The sequence below is a fragment of the Castor canadensis genome, chromosome 6 (assembly GCF_047511655.1).
Source record: "Castor canadensis chromosome 6, mCasCan1.hap1v2, whole genome shotgun sequence".
In the NCBI taxonomy this organism is placed as follows: domain Eukaryota; kingdom Metazoa; phylum Chordata; class Mammalia; order Rodentia; family Castoridae; genus Castor; species Castor canadensis.
In genome coordinates, this window is record NC_133391.1 from 169,874,691 (window position 1) to 169,891,818 (window position 17,128).

The 17,128-nt window shown below is 43.6% G+C and overlaps 1 protein-coding gene, 1 long non-coding RNA gene and 1 other non-coding gene across 11 annotated transcripts in view; 1 reads left to right on the forward strand and 2 right to left on the reverse strand.

The window, feature by feature from the left end:
- Positions 1-2,047: 2,047 nt before the first annotated feature.
- Positions 2,048-4,825, reverse strand: LOC141424234 (uncharacterized). The gene is made up of 2 exons (XR_012449246.1): positions 4,546-4,825; positions 2,048-2,253 (listed from the first exon to the last, which is right to left on the reverse strand). It is a non-coding gene; the product is annotated as an uncharacterized lncRNA (long non-coding RNA).
- Positions 2,339-2,408, reverse strand: LOC141424557 (small nucleolar RNA SNORD123). Its single transcript, XR_012449457.1, has one exon. It is a non-coding gene; the product is annotated as a small nucleolar RNA SNORD123 (small nucleolar RNA).
- A 234-nt stretch (positions 4,826-5,059) lies between the features above and the next one.
- Sema5a (semaphorin 5A) overlaps positions 5,060-17,128 on the forward strand; it is a 435,987-nt gene continuing 423,918 nt past the window's right edge. For 3 of the 9 annotated variants that reach the window (XM_074077743.1, XM_074077739.1, XM_074077747.1), the window contains exon 1: positions 5,060-5,505. The gene's annotated coding sequence lies outside the window, so the exon portion shown is untranslated. Of the gene's footprint in view, positions 5,506-5,526; positions 5,843-17,128 lie in introns of those variants that run through there. The other 6 variants (XM_074077744.1, XM_074077740.1, XM_074077748.1 and 3 more) reach the window with 3 other exon arrangements.

Sequence of the window (17,128 nt, forward strand, 5' to 3'; positions counted from 1 at the left end):
GAGACAAAGAGACCTGCTAGAGGATGTGTTAGTATTTTGGGTGAGAGCAGCTGACATGCTGAATTAAGGCAGCAATAATGGGAGATTTGACACAGGGGCTATAGGGCCCTTGACAGTCCTTCTTCCTACTGATTTGCTTGAGAAGACATTTTTACCTATTGGTTTAATTTCATAAATATTCTTTTCATTAAATTCAAGATCATTATGAGTAAATTTCCCCATTAAATGATGAAATGAACTAAGCTAGAGTTACCAGAGCTTCTAAATATAAGCAGGCTCTGTATTATTTTTAAAAATATATTTCAAAAGGTACTTATTTTCCTTCAAAGTTCTGTTTTCAAAGACAGAGGCATATAGAGGATATTGATTAATAAGTATAAGGTACATCTTCTAAAAATAAGTGCATTCTTTGCTTATAGATACTCAAGATATACACGAGTCTCCATGTCAGAAAATCACACTCTGGAAACCATACGGGTGCTTCATCTCCATGCCACAAACCATCTGCATTTCCTGTAGGCATTCCAAAAATCTTTTAAACTTAGCATATTTTTTCCTCTCTTCATACCATACTTATAAAAGACAACTGGAGCTGTTTTGAGGACACCAATTTTATCTTAGAGAATTTGGGTTGCTAGAAAATATATCTAGAAATCTAACAAAAAGATAAGAAAAACACTTTTACATTTCTAGAGTATTTTGAATTTCTGGATTATAGAGCTTGAAGTAAAATATAATGCCCCACTGAAAGTTTGAAGAATCACTATAGAAAATAATTACTGTCCCCCTCCGATTCCAGAGTGGGCCTGTCTTGCTGAATTCATACTCTGGTTGTGGATTCCTTGAGTGACTTATTTCTGTGGCCCATGGACTTAACCAGGCTGCTTGCATCTGGCTGTGAGGTAGAAGAATTTTGTTCGCACCTTTGAGGAAAGAATTTGAGAGAGGTTACAGATGAGAACTCATCTGGAATGGGTGAAGGCATGTCACTGTGTCAACCTACACAGAACGATCAGTGACAAAACACACCAGCATGTTCCTCTGACTAACCCTGAGAAGCATGACAATGCAGAGAGGGGACAATGATGGAGTTTCCAGTGTACAACTGGGCAGAGTGGAATAGTCTGGACCTTAAGGACCAGGAACTGAGTCTTTTTTTTTTTTTTAATATATCTTTTTTGCTTTTATTGTTTTGTTTAAAATAACATTCTAAACAAAACACATAGTATTCCAGGAAAAACAAAACAGAATAACCTAAAAGAGGCAAAGAACAATGAGGAACTGAGTCATGTATCCTGGCCATGCGTGCCCATTCTCCCATGGTGCCATGACTACTCTCTTTCTGAGTCCCTGGGCTACTCTTTTTAAAATAATGCTGGTCTTCAGGCCAGGCATGCATGCTGCATCAAGATGATAATACCAGGTACTTGGGAGGTGAAGGGAGGAGGATTGCCAACTGAGGTCAGTCCTGGGCAAAAGCATGAGAACTCTCTGAAAAAATAGCTAAAGCAAAAAGAAATGGAAGTGTTGCTCAAGTGTGAGGCCCTGAGTTAAAAAAAACTCCAGTACTGCCAAAAAAAAAAGAGAAAATCTAGGAGTTCATAATTCTGCCAAGGGCGTGGTCTCTACAGAAGGAAGAGTGAGGGTTTCTTGGGGATAAATCTCACAAGACTGGAGTAGGGGCTGAAAGTTCCCTGAAATCTCCCCACTTCAAGATTTTTCACCAGCCAACACTTTGGGGAACATCATAGCATCACCCATGACCAGAGTCATGGGTCTTCCAAATAATTTAAAGTGCACGAATGAAAACCAGCTCTGGACAATCTTACTAAGACATCAAACCACTTCTTTGTGCCAGTAAGTAACAGTGTTAAACAACTGATGGGACCCAATATGACAATATAGCAGATTTTTTTTCTTCATTGCCACGGATCTGAAAGAAGGAAACTAGGGGTGAAAAGAGAAAGCTCATGGATGAGAGGAGCAATGCCTGTCTAGCTTATTTGTAGGAAAATCCAGTTAAGGTGTAAATGGCAAGAGGCTGATGTTTGGTCTAAGGGTTTTTATGGTTTTAGTACAATCTTATTACATCTTAAGGACTACAGGTATCAGGCTTCCTTGAAGGTCCCCTGTGGCAAGGTCCCCCCTGGCACACAGAAGCATCTTCACCTGTCCCAGGTAATGCTGTCTTCAGCCCCTCCCTGCTCCTCTTCTCTTGGATGGTGGTTCAGCCACGTAGCTGAAATTCAAGCACTAAGTAGGGAAGTAAAGACAAGACAAAATCAGTTAATTAGTTCAGAGACACAGCAAGTGCTTAATATTTCCGAATATAAATTTAGGTGAATCAGGAAATGGATGGCGTTTTTCAAGTCACATGAATCAGCGCCCCAAAATTCATCATTTCCACCACGTGTTTCATCTGTTCTCTCATTCCTGTACATTGTATGCATGGCTCACCTGAAGCACTTTCAGGAGAACAATATTTTTATTTGAAGAGGACCAAACATTTTTGTTTAAAAATGATCACCAGTGGCTTAATGTAGGTAGCTTTTTAGTGAGCAAGACTTTTGTAAGGGGAGAAAAACAAGAAATTTCAGTAGTAAAAGGAATTACCTCTGAATACTTTAAAAGAAATTTTACTTGCTCAGTAAACTTTCTCCAGGTCACAGGCAAAATTATCCTTGATTTAGGGTCATTTCACTTTAAACAAAGAATGCACTCTAAATGGTAATTTGGTTTCTTTCCTCACTTATTAGCAACTTGTTTGTAATTCATTTTATATATATATTAAACAGATATATATATGTGTGTGTGTGTGTTTAACAATTGTTCAGTGCAGACAACAGCAAAATTGAACTCTAGCTCCCTTCCTCAGATACAGAGACTTACAGAGTTAAATGTTATGTTATGAGCTGCCTGGATTATGGTGTAGAAAGCCTTTTCTTACCTCGACATGCCAAGTGGCTTTTTAAAAAAATATTTTTATTAAAATGTTTTTAAGTGTTAACTGCTTTCAACTGTACCATTCTCAGGCAAAGACCAGGAGTAGCTAAATACATCTGAGTCCTAATTTCTGTCTTTTTTTTTTTTTTTTTTTTTCACTCTGTGTATCTCTACAGGTCCATCTGAGGGCTGCAGAGTTCAACTGTAACGCAGAGGTCCTTCCTGCTGCTTCCACCCGGCAGTCAGGCAAGAGGGTGGCCAGCCTCCTTCTCATGAGAGGCTCTTCAGGCTTCTGTGCCACGTAGGCAAGGCAAGAAAAGCAGAATGTCTGGAGTAGAGCCAGTCCCTCACCCTGCCCAAGCACAGGAGGAAGAAGTGTTAAACTTTTCATTCAAGTCCCAGAAGCCAGCAGCTGTCACACACGTGGTTAGAAGCCCACCCATAAGTGGGGAGGAATACTTTCTAAGGGCTACTGCAAGCTACAACACTTCCTCCGGATGTCTTAAAGGAAATCCGAATGAGGCCTCAAGTGCCCTAGGTAGCCTCATCACCAGTTTCAGAAACTGGGACTTTTGGGGGTACAATGGGATTCTTCCATGGGCGCCTTTAGAATAGTTTCACTTAATTTTTTTATTTAAAAACCGACAGGACATTAAGATGAATGGATGGCAGTATGTATTTCTGTTGTCCTACTCTTGGATTTCCGTCATCATCTGTGAGCTGTGACATCCTCTAGATGGTAATCAGTCCTTGTGTGTGGGTGGGCTCCATGGAACCATTGTGGACTCTGAGGACCACCTACAACGTGCCAAGACCGCGGAAACCTTTGTATAAACGCGGGCCATAGAGGCATCCTTATGGCCCTGCGGTTAACAGGGAGCATTCCAGCACTGCCTCAAGCAAAGTCACCTTAAAGCCACCCTGGGAGGCGCAGGTGGAGAAAGAAAGCACAGACAGTGTCCCTCATCCCCACCAGGACAGAAAGGGTCATATGTGGCCATTCAGGGCCGGAACCCCAAGGTTTACAGCTCTTTTATGTGAATGGCTATAACTTTACCGTTCGCCCTTCTCAGTTTTGAACCCAGTGAAGCTAACAACCCCCAACCCCGTTAGAAGCAGCGCAGTTGTAACAACGTTATCAAACCACAGGAGTCTTCAAAAAGTACTTTACTTGCTTTCCTATTATAAACTTTTTGCCCAAATGCTTACTCAGTAAGGCCCCAAAATCCTGCAAAAGTGCGACATGAAATATTTGCCCAGGACGGACGACTTGACTTTGTTCATATGGGCCTAAGTCTCCTAATGCCCAGAGTGGCTACTTGGGGACCTTTTGATGGGCTTCCCTGGTTTGGCAAATGACTGCATTTTCCTTCTGACTTAATCCCCCTGAAACCGGCCTGAACTAGCTGGAAGCCTCTTTCCCCCAAATCACTTCTCTAAGAACCCGCCGGAACTCTCCCAGTCCTCTTTGAGGAGTTTACTGCTCAGCACGCGTGAGGATGTCACAGAAGAACAAAATCACTGACTCCGAGTCCGGGAGGACCCGACTGCCCCTGCCCACCCGCTCTACAGGCCGGATCCGGCCAAAGGACGCGCACGTACCTGGAGCCTAGGCCTGCAGGGCGGCCGCGCCACGTCTCGGGTCTCGGCCTGCGCAGCCTCCGGCCCTTTATACTGCCCACCCCCCAATGTAGCCACGTCTGAGCAGCCGGACCGGGGGCGGGGGAGCTACAGAAGGTCTACACGAAGCGCGGGAGGGAGTCCCCGAAAAGTCAACGCTCGGGCGAACTTGCACTTGGGAGGCAGGAGTGGGGCTCCTGGGGTGCAGTGGGGCGCCCCTGGCCCGGAGGGACGGGGGAGGCGGGGGGGCTCCCATCCCGGGAAGGGGCGGAGCCAGAGGAGGGGTCTGGGGAGGTCAGGCGCGGGGTGGGGCTCTCGGGTTTCACTCCGGGAGGGAGGGGGGAGGAGGCGCGGCGGGGGCGGGGCGGGGCGGGGGCGGGGCGAGTCGGCCCCGCGCTCCCCTCCCGGCGCTCCCGGCCCGCGCACCCAGCGCGGCTCTACTCGCTGGGAAGGCGGCGCCGGCGGTGGCTGCTCTAGCCGCGCCTGCTCCCGCGCGCTGCCCTCTCGCCCCGGGTGGGCTCCGCAGCCCCTCGCCGGCCGCGGTCCTTGCAGCGCGGCGGCCCCAGCTCCCACGTCCCTCGGGGGCGCCCGGCACGTGCGGCCCATCTTGGGGCGCCCCCTTCTCCCACCCTGCGCTCCTCCACGGAGCAAGTACAGGCACCCAAGTTTGCCATCTCTTCCGTAACCCCTGCTGGGTGCGAGCCTGCCCACGCGCCCCCTCCCTCCTACCCCCCGGCCGCCCGCCCTGGGGACTCAGCGCGTCTGGCGACCGAGCGATTCCCCAGCTGGGTGCGCAGCGAGTAGGGGGCGGCTCTGGGGAAGTGACAGGAGGCAGTGGTGGCTGCTGCCTCGATTTCCCTCGCCAGGCACTGAAGACGACTCTCGGAGCCGCTGGGCCCCCGGGCGCTGCATGACTGGCACAAGGAGCGCGCCCCGCACCTGGTGAGCTAGCTTCCCGCCCGGTCCCCTTGTGGCCTTGGTTTGAGACTGTTTGCGCGTCTGGCCCGGAAGGCGGGGCGGCAGAGATCGGCTAGTGCGTGGTGTAGCTCTAGGGTAGGGTCGATCTGTAGGCACCTGGGCGGAGACAGCCTGGTAGCTGCGCGTGCGGGAATAGGACCACCATCAGTGCGGGGGCGTCCACACTTGAGCTAGTGCACGGGCTGGAAGTTTGTGTCCTCGCCTTTGCCGAGATCCGAGCGAGCAGAGGTAAGGAGCGGGAGTGTCCGGTGGGCGACCGGGCCGTGGCCGAGACTGGACCCCTGCTCAGTACCCCTGAAAGGTACGCAGTGGAGGACTGTGCGCGCACACGGCGCGCAGCTAGTCTCGCATTGTTGGGAGTCGGGGGCTGCGCGGCCGGGGCACCGCAGTCCCGGAGCCGCTACCTCAAGGCCCCGCAGACTTGGGCAGGTTTTCCTGCGGTGCGCGCGAGAAACCGGGAGACAGTGGGACTTGGGTTCAACTCCGCCGAGCTCTTTGATTAATGATGGAGACTAAGTGGGAGACGAAAGTGGGGAATGAGCCTGCCAAGCCCCTTTCCTCTGGTGGATTTCACATACCCTGGCTTAGGGTTTCGGAGCTGAAGGTAGATACAGGTTCCGGAGGGAACTGGTCCTTCAAAGATGTTCAGGGCCAAAGATGAACTGTGGCCGAGAAGTGATCCCCCGGGATCGCCCCTCCTACTCCTCGTGGTGCCCAGTGCATGGCCTAACACAATCAGATCCGGATTCCCGGGGCTTTGGCGGGAAGCGCGTTCACCTCATTTTTTTTTTTTTTTAATTTTTTGTCGCTTTGTACCTGGATGAGGTTGCCCAGAGTTGGGATTTAACTTTCCTGCGTCTACGGCGTCCCGGGGATACCCGGTAGGGGGCGCTGAGAGCGAGCTCTCCAAGCCGGCCAGAAGATGCTACATACAGCCAGTTGTTTTGCTTTGACCTGGGTGAGTGGGTGGGGGTCCCAGGCAGCAAACAGCAGGACCAGGCAGGTCTTGCAGTAATTTCATAGCAAGGGAGGAGGGAAGAGGGAGTCGAACTGTTTTACCGTAGCGAACTTGCAATCTTGGTAGGAGAAGGCACAGAAACTGAATACAAGTCGTTTAACTAGAAAGAGCTCTTTCAGAGACAAATGTATTCTTCCAGCCCACACACACATCTGTCTTTCTTCTTGTGACTATTGTATTTATCCAGAAAGAAATCAAAATTGGTTGAAGATAGTTACATTAATACAGACGCGAAATTCTGCTTTTTAAGAGCACGTTAGAGCACTAGGAGTTACAAATGTTTGTTACAAACGTTTGTTGCAGCTAACTGTTAAGAAAACAATTGTATGTTCCATCTTACCCAGAAAATCCCTATCATAATGACTAAGTTTGGGAACAGCATATGTGTTATTAATTATAGAGAGAGTCTTTCATAAGGAGACAGAAAGACAAAACCAGCCTTTAAAAGGAAAGAGTGTTCGATACGTAATTAGAATTGTTGAATTAATTGCTAATTAATGCCATTTTCATTACTTAAGAGATGGTGAAGTTTATTAGGCACTGAGCAACCAGTTCAGAACTTTAGTTAAAGCAGTTAATACCTTAAGTTAACTGTGTAACTGAAGTAACTTTTATCCATGCCTGTTTCCTTCCCCCAAAAAACCCATGAGTTTATTCCCTCCTTCCCCCCTCAAATTCCTTGATGCATGTTTATTTTACACGGAACAGCAGTACAAAATGTAATTGTTTGGTTCACTTGGAGCACAGATTTCTGCTTCCTTGAGTTTCTTTCTTGTAAAAACTTTGGACATAGAGGCCCATCCTGGGTGCTGCCTACTGTCACTCTTTTTCTACTCATGGAACTGAGGAGTTGATGAACTGGTATCTACTTTTATATGCTTTTAGCAAACGCATACTTTTCTTAACTGGGAGAAGATGGATGGTGCTAATCATTTTATGCCTTTTAAGAATTGCACTAACTTATTTAGTTGTTTTAATGGCTAACAGCTGCAAGATCCTTGCTGAGAGCAGGCTTTGGTCTCCTGGGTGGGAAAGCTGTGTCTGTCCAAAGGAAGTTTTTGAGATGTTCAGAATCTGGAAAGAAAGAAACCTGAGTCCTTCACTGCTGTTTCCCTTTCAAATGATTTCTTCATCGTGTCTGGAGAGAATGAAATAGACAGAGCAGAAGCCTTTAAAACTTGTTGAAGATGAGTCTAAAATGAACATAAGCACATTCTTGCAAGTTTTGCATATCTTTAGAGGGCTTCATGGACCATCTGAAGTACCGCCCATAGATTTGCTGTAGGAAATTTTGCTCCAGGTCCACTTCAGCCTCTTGCTGGAGGAAAACATTAAAACCAACAAACTTTTCTCTGTGTTGAGTGATTATTGCTCAAAATAGATGCCAGTTCCTTGGAGACTGTGTCAGATGCTCCTGTGTCAGAGAGCTAGCCCTCTGAACCTTTTTGTAGTTTTAGTTCAGTTAGTGATTATTTTTAAGATTCTAGATGTCAGTGTTATCACAAAATCATTGAAACTGAGGCTTTGTCTCTAATACACATACAGGAAGATGGAGGAGGGGAGAGCAGACCTTTGCTAATGTCTAGCCAAAGACATAAAGGCATTCCATTGGGTAACCAAGTCATCATGACCTCCAGAGTTCACAAAGATTGGAAACTAATCCCAAGGAAGAGGTTTGGATTACAAATCATATGCTGTGCAAGACAGAACTAATTAATTAGTTTATAATAAATTCCAGGCAAGTAATCCATTTCTGCAGTAGTAGATGTACAACTGTTGAGAAAAGCATTACTATAATCAATATGAAATCCTCTATAATTCTTGATTCTAAAATTATGCCAGATTTATATGGTAAAATGCTTCTGAAATTGTTGCTATAGTTACCCAAATTGCTTGTATAATTATCATACCAAGATGACAACCTGTTTTATTTAGTGTTCAATAACATTTAAAATATAAATTACAGTGTCTAATAAACTGAGTTACAACCAAGTTCAAATTGTGTACTGCCCAATCTTTTCGCAGATTTACATAGAGAAGTGGAACTGTTTTTGTGAATCCTCAGGGGAGTGCATGTAGTGCTGTGTAAGTTGTTTATACTGTTTTGACAACATAGTCCTGTTGATGACAACATAGACATTTTCACATGTGCACCCAGGAACCTTTCTAAATTGAGATGCAGAAGTCTGGTTGAAAATTACTGGTTTTTATAACTCTGCTGCCTTGCAAAAATGTGCTGGTGTAGTCAGGGGCCAATCTACTGTTCTGCAAATTGGTAGCATCATGGAGACCAGTGCAACAGGTGAGGGAGTTTGAAGAAGCAGCTGTTGGTATGTTTGGGAAATATATTTCACTTATTCTTTTGATGAATTTTTCAGGTACTGACCATCTAGATACAAAATCAATTTCTGATAGTGAAGAAAGGAGAAAAATAATTACTGCAAACTAGAATGCATATAAAATTTTCACTTTCTACGAGCCTACCCCAAACTTACTTGATTCAGAATTTAAGGCAAACAGAGCAAAGCAAAGGAAAAACTTGAAGATACTAGATAATAAGTAATTTATTTTAACATACTGATGCTGACATAATTAATCTTTACCTTCTGAAAGATCTTAGAACTCAGGAAACCTGGCTCTCCATTTCATGGGGTATTTTGAAATCAGGCAACATCAAAGACAAGTTGTACTTCACCTGGGGCAAGACATTTAAAATAGGGTTAATGCAGCAGCAGTGGGCTCAAACAACCAAACACTCTCCCAAGTGAATGACTGTCATCTTTTTTCTCTTTCTTCTGTTTTGTACAAGATTAATGGTTTGACAATAGCAAAGATTACTTGTTGCCACTTTTGATACTTTATTTCTCTTTTCTAACTTTTAAAGCATACTGCCCTATATTTACCATTGCGTGTGCTTTTTTCCACATGTACTAAATTGGTTTCCTGATTATCATTGAGTTTAAAAATCTTTTAAAATAATAGGTTTTGTATTTAGAGGATGAGTTTCTTTCACCTTTGATCACAAACCCATGAATCTTTTATCTTCCAATCCTTTATTCATATTTGCTACTGTTTTTCTGTGGAATTGGCTGACCTAGAGCTCATGCCCAAAGATGAGGAAGTGTACAGTGGAACAATTTTATTTTATGTTGCATTTTTATGTACATTTGAGAGTAAACCTCATTACTGTAATAAGTAATTCAATTACAGATATGTATGATAAATAACCAGGCAGAAGATGCTATCAGAAGCCAAGTCTATTGGAGAAATAATACTGGGTTTGCTGAAATGTGAGATACATAAGTTATAGGCAGGTGACAACTAGGATTGCACAAGGACAACTTGTTCACAGGCAGTAGAGCTTTTTTCATTCAGTTCAAGTTCACCCAACATTTGGCAGGGAAATTCAATGTACCCATGGAAAGAAAAACAAAGAAAATAAAAGTAATTTTACTAAGCATCTTCCTGTGATTTGTCTGCAAAATCAGAAGATGGCTAGTGCTCCACTAAAACTTCTCAGTCACAGGAGAGATGTGTTCCTCACAAATTGATTCTAAATACAGTTCCACATAAAGAACTTCCCTTTCTGTAAAAACAAACAAACAAACAAAAAAATGAAAAAACTGGAGCTCCAGTCATATTTGGGAGAGGGCTCCTCAAACTGTTCTCAGCCACCAAGGTTGCAGAAAATGCATTGGAGACTAGGGACATTAATGGTTGGTCATACTGAAATCAAAGGGATTTAGAAACACACTGGTTTCTGTAATTACTTTTACAGAACTAAGATTTAGATTTTTGGTGAAACTTTACCAATTGTAAAGCTGAGAACATTGTAACTGGTGGCACAAAGAAAAAAAAATTCTGTGGATGTTAAACTTTTTTTGTTCAGCAGATATAATTAAGCCATTGTTCATGCTTGTTGACATATAAGTGCAAACTAAATAAGGATTTATTTCTAAGGTGCCTTGTCATTTAAATCCTGTGAGTTCCAGCTGTATATTTGACTTTGTAAGTTAGGATTATAAGAAAGCTGGATGGAAGAATTACCAGAAGCCCTTGGTTTGGTAGAAATGCTTCCCAGCCTTGAATTAGGGGCAGTGGAAAGGCCCCCAGCCTTGAATTAGGGGCTCATTGGTAACAGGGGTCCTGAAAGAATGGCTCACCACTGGGCTGGAGAGATGAGATGGATTCATGGCCAGAGAGGCTGGCAGCTGGAAATGGATGTCGTGGATGGAAGTAGGGACAGCAGTGTCATTTTCCCTGTGTGACAAGTAAAAGCTCTGTCAGTGAAGACCCTTCATGAAGTGGCTGGACCATCAGAAGGACTTGAAAGTGGCCAAGATCCATTAGTGGTTTTCAAGTCTTGCACAACCTGCCCTTAAGATCATGGCAGTTGGAGGCCACATGGGAAGTGAGGGAGGACTTCCCTGCAACAGTGGCCAAGAGTTAGCTTCCCAAGCAGGGCCTGAGACAGGACAATGCAAAACATTATTAGGACAAGGTTATGATATGGAAAACTGGATGAGGAATGGCAAGAGGTCCATGGATTTGGAGTATGCATGATTGGTTGCTTGCCCAGCATAGGTCTATCACTTGACTCATTTCTGCTGCTTATGTTCAGGGTGAGACCTGCAGCCTGGGATCTGCAGTGGAGATGGAGGTGGGGGAAGAATGTGCTCATAAGGCTGGAAATAGGGAGAGTCATGTATGATCATCTCTGGCTACTGTTCCTCTTTTCCAGACACCTGGATTTGGCATATTCTCTCCTTCTACTTGGAATATTTTCCCTCCATTTTTCTGGATGGCTCACTGCCTCCTGGTCTGCCTGCCTTGAGGTCTTTACTCATCAGAAAGTTGATATCAAATAGCACAGTGTAAAACAGCATCCCCTCCCCAACTTTCCTCTTCTCTTACTCTTTTTTTTTTCTTACATTACATCTTGCACCATCCCACTTGTATTTATTTCTTGAAGTCTTTCATCAACACAGAGCGTAGACTTAGGAAACAGATGAGGCAGTGTTGTTCACAGCTGTGACCCCAACGTACTATGGCAGTGCCTGGCACACATGAGGTTCTCAGGCTGCCTTTAAATACTATATATGTATATACATGTATATGTACACACACACACACACACACACACACACACACACACACAAACCAGACACATACAGACTGCGCTAGAGTGTCCTCCATACAACAAGACTCTTTCTGGCTTAAACAAGACTTTGCAGCCAAGCATGGATGCGGAGCACCATTTGTATTCATGTGGAGAAAAGTGTTTCAAATACCTGCATACTGATTTATTAGCAGTCTTGAAACACAAATGCATTTGAAAGCTGGGGGAAGGGGTCTATGTACTTCATATATTCTAATGCAGGCCTATTTGCACAACATGTAGATGCTTGGTAAATGAATTGATGACCTTGCTTGACTTGGAAATTAGCATAAACCATTTGTATTAAAACAAATAAAAATTCGAAATATAGGGATGTTGTTTATGTATTTCAAACAGCTTCCTGCGCACACATAAAAATTCCAGGGAACAAATTGTATCCTCATTACATGTTTTCATACATTGCAGATTTTATCTAGTCTGGAATATTTTAGAAATATGGCAGTCCTTCTTATTTCATTTCTGAGATCAGGTCAATAACCCTTGTCACTGAGTTGGATTTATAGATTTAATAAACTGAACAGGTAAATGGATAAACAAAACATGGTGTTGCCATATAATACTGTTCAGCAGTAAAATGAATGAGTTCTTGATGAATGCTGTACATCCAGAAGTGTGAACCTCAAAACATGATGCTAAGAAAAAGAAGCCAGCTACAAAAGACCATGCATTGTATGAGTCCACTCATAGAGATGTCCGGGAAAAGGCAAATCCATGAAGATGGAAAGCAGATAAGTGGTTGCCTGGGGCTAGCAGTGGGAACTGGAAGTGAGGCAAATGAACAGGCCTGATCTTTTGGGGAAGATGGGAACATCTAAAATTAGATTGTGGAGGTGGTCTCATGACTGTAAATTTAGTAAACATCCCTGAATTGTACACTTACAGTGAGTAAATTTTATGGCATATAGCTTATATTGCAATAAAGCTGTTGAAAACAAGGGAAATCTGGGACATAATCTCTAAACTTACAGTAAATTAAACCGCCAGTGGTCTAAATGCAAATCCTGCTACATCTACTAGGACTTCTGTTCTGTGTTTCCATTATTTTTACAAAGCTGATACCAAGTCGAGTAGTCGTTCTTTGATGTGAGGCACTTCCTTCCTGGGAAGTCAGTCAGAGCTGTGGTCTGTGTTACCAACACAAGCAAACTCAGGTTGTTTCCGGATGAGACCACAGAACCACATTAAATCCATCAATTAAAGTAATCAGCCATCCTGGCTATACAGGATTGGTAGGTCCTGACTCCCACTCTTGTTAGTATATACTTTTTTCCTGCCAGTTCTGTGGTTTATAGGTATAGCTCAGGGTGTGTGTGTGTGTATCTTTGACAACACAAACTAATTCAAGATCTGCAACTCCCAGGGTAAAGCTGTTTTCCTCCCATGGGGGTTGCAAATTAGCACAAAACATTTGTATTAAAAGAAAAAGAAATTGAAATTTAGGGATGTTGTTTATTTCAAACAACTTCCCACGTGCACATTTGGGGTCAAATTCACAACACTTACTTCTGCACCCTTTCTTGGCAGGGCATTTGCTTCAGCTGATCAGGCAGTAACTTCTAACAGACAGACCCCAGTGGCAGAATGCAAGATTTTACCCTTTCCTTCCTTCCCTCCCCTCCTTCCTTTTCTCTCTCTCTTTTACTTTTTTTGGGGGGACTTTGTTGCCCAGGCTGGTCTCAAGATCTTTTTGTCTCATCCTTCTGAGTAACTGTGACTGCAGGTGAAACACCACCACGCTGGCTACAATTGCAGGTTTTAGCACCCCTCTTTAGAAAGAGAAAAATTATAAAATCATTTCTAGCTCTTTGTGTTCTGTTTTGGCACATTTTGCAGTTAAAGTGTAAAGCTAAAAATAGGTTGTGGGTAGAGACACATAGGAATTGCCTGTAATTTCCTTGATCTTCGGTTGTCATCTCTCAGTGGAAATGAGTGAAATGAGTGTCTTTAGCTCCCCTCTCTTGTTTATTGCAACTTCCATCTGTTTACTGCCCTAAAATCCTCTCTGCCTCCTGCCATGGGCTTGCTCAGCTCTCCTGTGGGCACCTTGCTTTCCCCACACCAGTTGGCTTCCACATGGTGACTTTCTGTGGGAGTGTTTACTTTGGCACCAACAGCCCCGGCTCCAGAAACTCTTCATGGCTGTGGGGATCTGGCCAAGGCCAGCTGGCCTTCTGAGCTCACAGGCTCACTCTATTAGTAAGAAAGTATTTTGATCCAGCTCTGTAATGTTACTGGCAAGCATCTTCACAACACCTCGTTTCTTCAGTCCTTGTAGTTGTAGGGAAAATATTGAGATTGACAGTTTCAAATCCTTGAGCAATAGTTTCATTGACTTCTTAGAGTACAATTTCTGAGTGGCTCATTCTGAATTTGCCTCCTCCCAAACAAGCAACCTCACTTCGAAGCAAATTAAGAGTAACATTAATAAAATGACCATGTTTTTCTACCACTAATCCTAAATTACTGCTGTGGTGACTGGTAGGGAGTTATTTATGAGATTGCGTTAATATTTGCTTCTACTTATTAGATGGAAAAGGACTGGTGACATTTTAATCTTTTTTCCTGTTTTTGATGATTTCAGTTGGCCAATAAGATACTGTTGTCATTAGCTCCCATTTTTCTTCTTTGGTTTTGTTTTCTTTCATTTCCAATGAGCTAATGTTCTCCAGATTCTCAAAGGTAACTGGTTAGACATTCTGTTACGCAGACTGACCGGTGACATGATTAGAGAGAATTCCATGTCACCGGGACAGATGCTTAATTTTGAAGTAGAAACAATAAGAAAATTTGTATTTTTCTCTTGTTTTAAAATGTCTAGAGTCATTGTTGATCTGTGTTGGGTCTGATAGCTTGAGTCGATGATAATTAACAAACACTGGAATTACGTACAGAATAATGTGCTAGACCATTACTTTTGATGATTTTTTATGTTTTTTTTAGCAATTTGCTTTTCTGAAAAGCATCCAAATGTTCACATCAAGTATTGATTTTGGACACTCTAAGATGTACAGGATCTTAACTTTATTCTGGCAGGCTAGAACATAGGGAAAGACCTTGGATGTCATTTCACAGCCTGAATGTGTTCATTCCCTTTTATCTGTGGGGACCTCCTTTCCTCCTGCCCTTGTTCTGAAGTTTAAAATTGGAGTATATTTACTGATGTGTCAGTAAAGGAAAAAGTTTTAAGTTTGAACTAAAAGTTAAAGGTAAACTATTCATTTAAGTTTAACATTTCCAGGCTGTAAATATAAAAGAAGAGTCACCATGTTTTCCAGAGCAGGGGTTCAGTTCCCACATGATAATTTGTGTACAAGTCAAGGTGACCACATGTCTGAAATGAAAAGATTTCTAGATGCTCTTTTTCTTGTCCTTTTTAACAGGGCTGTGCCCCAAATATCCTTTAATGACTTTTTCCCACCAAAAAGGTTTATTCCAAGCTATCTTCCTTGTCCACGTGTAAAGGGGTTGCCAGGGTTTATGCCCTGTGTCAGACCTTGACTGGCATTTGTATTATCTGGTTCCTTTGTTGTTGGTCTGTCAGGGAGCAGGATTGACATGTTTCTTTGCTGATAATCTCGTCTTGGGCTGCATTGTGTTGGCTCAGGTACCAGAATTCATCTGAGTCAGTTATGAGTATGGCAGGAATGCAATGGCCACTCAGTCACATTTGTGTCGTGCTTGCTGTGAGCTTGAGCTGGGAAGGGCATGCATCTGTTTGTGGGTGGATCTCTCCTCACTTCCACAGTGTGGTGGAGACTCTCCCCATTCTTCAGTCCTGTGTTCTGGTGGAAGAGAGCTGAGCCACAGGGCTGTGCTTCATCCTCCTCTCCTCCTTGAGTCACTCTCACTTCCTTTGCCCCAGTCACATCTCAGAGGCGGTGGACAGGTGAAAGGCCTTGAACCCAGATGATTGAGTTCAAAGTACTTCCTACTCCTCCTGTCTACCTCATTTCTTTCTTTCTTCTTCTTTTTCAATGCACACATTAAACCAGTGTTTTGTTAACACTTACTACACCCAAGAGTGCCAGTGTGCATGTAAATTGTGCAGTGGTCATTGGGGTGGGCTGGGGAGTGGAGGTGCAGAGGTCTGTGGGGAGGAAGCTAAATAGAACCAGGCAATTCTAGGCAGTGTATTTTGGTTGTTGCAGTTTCCGAGCTGACTCCAAAGTTAGGACTGGTGCCAAATTTACTTTCCGTTTGCCAGCAGTGATGGAATTTCTAGGTTCCATCACCAGCTTGTGAAAAGAAATCATTCAGGAAGCTGCAAGCTAGCAATAAGAATCGCAAAGATTCATTCACTTGAAAATTTATGTCTGCAAATGTTATTTAACTTTGAGCCATTTCTCCAGCCCACCTGCTGAGTTTCCATCTTCTGAAGGTTTGTTTTGGTACAGAGGAAAGCCAGTAAAGGGATTACAGTGTGGATCTTACGGGACACATGTGAGAGGTGGGGACAGTAGAAAGGCTTTTCCAGGTTCCATATCTCACTTGGATCTCACTGATCCATGTGCAGACAGGACCCTTTCTAGAACTTTGCCAAGTAAATGTGTATTGGCACATTTTCTATTACTGTAATGAAATACTCAAGGCTGGGTAACTTTAGAAAGAAAAGTTCACTTAGTTCATGGTTCTGGAGGTTAAAAGGCATGGTACTGGCATAACTTGACTCTGGTGAGGCTCTCTTGGTGGATGGCAACCCAATGGCTAGAGTGATGTCCTGGTGAGACAGGAAGCTAGTTATAACTTTGCACAAGGCTCCATGTCTTGAGGGTTCCATCACCTCAACACCACCACTCTGAGGGCCAAGCTTCCAGCATCAACCTTTCAGGGACAAACTATATACAAATCATAGCAAAACACAAGTGCTTGGACTTCACTGTGTCTGGCATATTGGGAGGGTGTTTGGGGTTAGCATGAGAGAGAGGCATGGGAAGGAAAAGGTCTCCCCAAAATAGACATGGCCACACTAAACTCCAGAGAGCCTTGGTTCCATTTAGTCTTGATTTGTTTCCAGGCTGAAGTCCAGGTTGACCTCTCTGTCTTCCTCTTGCTTCTGAGGCAGCAGCCATTTTTGCAAAAGTGACCCCCCAGCCCTGATCCTTTTCATCCTTGTCCTTTCTGATCCTGGGGTCTACTGAAAGCCAGGAAGCAGTACTATCCAATTTGACACTGAGGTGTGGAATGTTGGTGACTTCCTCTCAGAATGGGCTCCATTGTGGCCCTTACGCTGAGGTTACAAGTTCACCCCCAATCTGTAATCAAGAGTCCCTTTTAATTAGTGCTGGTAATATATGCACTTTAAAGCAGTTTTAGATTTGCTAGTAAGTGCCTTTCAATGGCCTTTTAATTTTTTTTTCTAATTAAAAGTATATATTTTAGAATTGGCTTTT